The following is a 5,453-nucleotide window of genomic DNA, read 5'->3' as shown; positions in this document are numbered from 1 at the left end:
ATACAGTTCATAACACACAGCTGTGGCTGAGTGGTAAGGGAAACACTATACAGTCTATGGTTCAAATTAATAAAGCCCATGGTTAGTATATAATACTTTCTATGATTCAGTCATATGCAATATTTTGATGGTATACATACAGTATGTAGTTCTTATGTATCATTTATAGTCTATGGTTGGCATACATATTGTCGATGGTTGGTATTTTACTATCTATGCTTGATATCCTGTCCATGTTTTGGTATATATACTGTCTAAGGAATATTTACTGTCTTTGTTTAGTATATATACTGTCTATGGTTGATATATATACTTTTCTGTAGTTGGCATATATATATATATATATATATATATATATATATATATATATATATATATATATATATATAAATACTGAAAATATGCCAAGTAAACAAGTTCAGTCATTACAGTGTACAGACTTCTTAGATGGAGGTGATCTGGTGGATGGAGAAGATTCAGCTCTTTCTCGTTGACATCCTCAGACTGCAAACAGCACAAAGAGATAAAAAATATTGAGTTAATAAGATTATAATTTTAAATAAAAAAATGTTAATTAGATCACTATAATACAATAACGATACCTCTTCTTGCACGGTCATCATTTCTGTTATGAGGTGGTTGAATATCCTCTCTCGCTCATCATCATCAGCGAAGGGCTTGTTGACAATATCAGTTTTAGTTTTTTCATAAAGTGCTGCTATAACTTTTTGGCTGAAGTGTTGACGTGATGGGATGTCGTAGGCAGCGGGGCTCAAGAACTTTAATCTTATGCTTAAAGTCGGCGCATCAACGACATTCGGACGTAGGTCCAGAGCTTTAAAAACTCCATCATCTTGTGCTATTGCTTTGGACCGATCTGAATTACCTGATAAATGTTGTTTAAATGCTGCTGTTATTGGTCTTTGCACAAAGCTGCTTTTCTTCCTTGAAGAAGAGACGTTCACATTCGGATGATGTCGTTTCAAGTGTGTTAGACGTGTTGCCTGCTGCAGATCCAATCCCCGTGAAACAACGTCAACACACAGCTTTGGATTTGTACTTGTGTTTTAACAAGAAAGCCATAATGTGTTCCCAAACAGGAGACGGCAATGAGATGCTAGGCTGCTAATGCTACATGTGCTGCAAGTCTGTGCAACAATTAATAGTGCCGTGCTGAAACAGACTTAGGAACTTTAGTTCCACATCGCATAAGCTCTTGTTAATAAAATTTAATGAGTGAAAAAATAACCAAAATGGTACGCACTTGGACCGAGCCGAACACACCATACCGAAACAGTTTAATACATCCACGTGTACTGTTACACCACTAATATATCCTGTCTGTGATTGGCATGTTACTGTCTGTGGTTGGCGTATACTGTCTATGTTTGGTATATTGTTTATGGTTAGGATATACTGTCTGGTTGGCGTGTATACTGACTGGTTGGTGTATATACCTTCTGTGGTGCATGTACTATCTATGGTTTGCATATATACTGTCTACAGTTGGTATACAGTATTGTCAATGGCTGGTGTTTATACTTTCTGTGGTTGGTGTGTATACTGTCTATTAGAGCCCTACCAATATGGAAATTTAGACTATCACTGATACTGATATTGGGGGAGGGAACGGCTAGTGTTGATAACCAGTATAATCTCTTGAAACGTTTTAGCTTTGTCCACCCCCAAGAATCTAAGAAAACAGCTACCTTTAAACCTGTTTTACCACTTGTTACAAAGATAGTAATGTGTTAATCTTCTATGTTTTTGAAATATTTTTATTGTCAGATGTACAATTCTTACATACAAAATGCAATAGAACAGTAATAATGTAACATTCTTTTTACTTCTCCAAGAACATCCTTGGTGAAGTAGTCCCACACCATACTACCACGATCTTGACATCTGTAAAAATAAAATAAAATAAGTAAGACAATTATATACATATTAAATATCACACATAGTCTGAGCAAATCCTATTGTATTTACACATACACACACACACACAACACTGATGTTTTGGGGGTAACCGCATGATTTGTGTCCATACTAGGTGACGTCTGTGCTTTGGAAGGGCAAGTGAAATAGGGCTTTTTTATTTATCGCAGCAGTTAGCAACCATAAAGCTAAGCTAATAAGCAAATCAGATCCACACTATACGTATTCCCACACTAAGTTTACAAGTGGTGCACTGGTTATAAAAACAGTCTTTCTAACATGCATATACATTTTCTATCCTTCATTATTCACCATAAAAACTTATCAAGTGTGTTACAAAAATATAAATTCAACAAACACACTTCCCTGTTCATTGTTTACACAGTCACGCATGGTGAAGGTCTAATTAGTATTGATCACAGCAGCAGAGTTACTTTTTTCTTTGCAGTGAAGTAGATTTCAGACAAACAATGCATTTCATTGAAAACAATAAAGATAACGTTACTAACACTGATATATATTTTATCTCTACGTTAGCTTTATTGTTCTGGATAAAGTTTTACAAGGCAATAGCCTACGCTAGGTTATTTAAATGTTAACTTGCTAACTTGAGAGGCACGTAACTAACGACCAGCGGGTTGGAGAATTGAAGAGAATATACATATTATATGGCAGCACAACGGCTCAGTGGTTAGCACTGTTGCCTCACAGCAATAATAATGTTATGTATTGTCACCATTGTACGTTCCCATACAAAAACGAAATTGGCTTTCTGCTTTTAACCCATCCACCACAAGGTGGAGCAGTGGGCAGCTGTGAAAGCACCCGGGGAAGAAGGTCCTGGGTTCAGTCCCCGGTTGGACCTGGGGTCTTTCTGTGTGGAGTTTGCATGTTCTTCTCGCGCTTGCATGGTATTTTTTCCAGGTACTCCGGTTTCCTCCCACAGACCAAAAACATGCATGTTAGGCTGCCTTCAGGCCCAGGCCTCCCTTGCAAAATATATCTGTGGTCTCAATGGGATTTGCCTGGTTAAAAAAAGGTTAATAAAATAAATTAATTAATTTGGCATTTATTTAAACAGGTTAATAAATAAGTCATTGTTGATTTGTTTTACATATCAGTTAAAATAAACGTAGCATGCTCTCTCTGTTCAGCAAAATGTGCTACACAGTTGCTCCCTGCTTCTTCTGCCTCGAATATGAAACCTGTGAACAGTAATGACTTGAAAGTAGTCTTCATGCTCCCTCTGCTGAATACATTGCACAATTATGGCTGCTTCACAGCATTTTAAGTTTGAAAATTAGAAGCGCTTATATCGGCGAAAATGGGACATTTATCACCGATACTGATAGAACCCCAAAGACCTATATCGGCCCAAAATATCAGCCCTGCCGATATATCAGTCGGGCTCTACTGTCTATGGCTAGCATATATACTTCCTATGGTTGGTAGACATGTATACTGTCTATGGTTGTGATATTTTATAAATATATATAGTAGTCCCTCGTTTATCGCTGGGGATCCATACCCAGAAGCCCCGCGATAAGTGAAAAACCGTAAAATAGGAATAGTAGTACAAGTAGTATGTAGTATATATATATATATATATATATATATATATATGGCATTTTAAACCCTTCCTACACTCTTGCAATATTCTAGACGTTTTTTCTAAAGCTAAACACTCTAAAAGAGCACAGAATGTCATGATCTCAGCTCTCTGCCTCCAGCTGCACTCTAGGCCATGCCCACTTCTCCGCTCTGCACGGAAATCAGCTGATGATCAGCTGCAGGAGGAAGCTTCTCCCACAGCTGTGGGATGCACATGCTGCACATAGGTGCAGCAGGTGCTAAATAATTTAAAATGATCTATTTAAAATAAAAAATCCATGCTGATCGTACAGCTCATCCATCAATCAGCCAACTGTGTGTCATGTCCAATCTTATTTGGATAAACCGCGATAGAGTGAGTCTGCGAAAAATTAAGCAAATGAACAAATAGTTTTTTGTGTCTTCAGGATGTGTACTGTCTGTGGTTGGCACATATAATGTCTGTGGTTGGCGTGTACACTGCGTATACACTCTTGGCCTATATGCTATCTATGTTTGGCATATATACTGTCTGTGGTTGGTGTATATACTTTATGTCATTGGCTTATATACTGTCTGTGGTCGGTATATTGTCTATGGTTTGTGTATATACTGTCTGAGGTTGGCATATATACTGTTTGTGGTTGGCGTATATACTGCCTATGGTTGGTATACGTATGTACTAGTATGGTTGGTATATATACTGGTTATGGTTGGTATATATACTGTCTATGGTTTGCATAAATATTGTCTATGGTTGGCATATATACTATCTGAGGTTGGCATATGTACTCTCTGAGGTTGGCATATATACTGGCTATGGTTGGTATATATACTGGCTATGGTTGGTATATGTGTATACTGTCTATGGTTGGTATATATACTGGCTATGGTTGGTAGTTTTACTGTCTGTGTTTGGCGTATATACTTTCTATGATTCAATCATTTACAGTCTATAGTTTTTATTTAAACAGTCTATGGTTTGTCTATAGAAGTGAAAGCTCTATGGTTCATATTTTGTTTCCTGTTTTTGTTGTTTTGTTTGTTTCAGCACCACATCCAGTCTCTGTGTTGATTGATTAAAACATTTGTAGAAAGTGTGCTGAATTTACAAGGATCATTATAAAAACAATAAATAAAATGGTCATTTAGACTAAAAAAGTTCCCATGTGGACAAGGCCTTAGGCTCGTTAATGGGACTATTAGTCCAGTGTCTGTGATGTGAACACCACGGGTGCTTGGACTGCACTCAGACAAACGCTCCTCACACGCGTTCCTTTATTTCTGCCCTGAACTTCCTCACACGCCAAAGTACTCGCACAGAGATTCCATTTTGTCAGCTCTCAGCCCCAGATCATGTAACGATAAAAGATGCTGCCCTGCAGTCAGACACTGTCGGTAAATCACGGGGCAAAGAAAGCTGGGAGAAGCACTTATTTTTAAGCAGCACGAGAGACCACACTGGGGCTGGGGTGAGGTGTGTGTGGGGGTGAGACAGATAGGGTAAGAGAGGTAGGGAGGGAGGGGGGAAAGAGAGAGCTTCTTTGTGTGTTGGCGTTGTGTGTGATGAAGAGATGAATCACTGCTATTTAGGGATTGGTTTCCTGCGACTGATTGTGCGACGGCTCGGCGGCGGACGGGCTGTCAGGACTTGCCCGTTTTGTTCAAGGGGCTTCAGGAAAATGTCTGCGGCCAAGTCTCACCCCCTCCCCCCTCGCCACCTCCGACGGCACTGACGTGCCACAGATCAGCAGAGACAACAAACACCTCCCCCAGTGTCGTTCCTCTAACAAAGCATCAAATATTAAACCAGGAGGGATTTCAGGCCCATGTCCGTCCGTGTGTTTTCAGAGAACACACGTTTTCTCTGCTCCGAAACAGATTGAGGATCAGATTAAACATCTTTCTCTTGTTCGTGTATGTCT

Source organism: Nematolebias whitei, chromosome 2 (genome assembly GCF_014905685.2).
Source record: "Nematolebias whitei isolate Nwh7 chromosome 2, NemWhi1, whole genome shotgun sequence".
NCBI lineage: Eukaryota > Metazoa > Chordata > Actinopteri > Cyprinodontiformes > Rivulidae > Nematolebias > Nematolebias whitei.
This window is presented reverse-complemented; position numbering follows the sequence as displayed.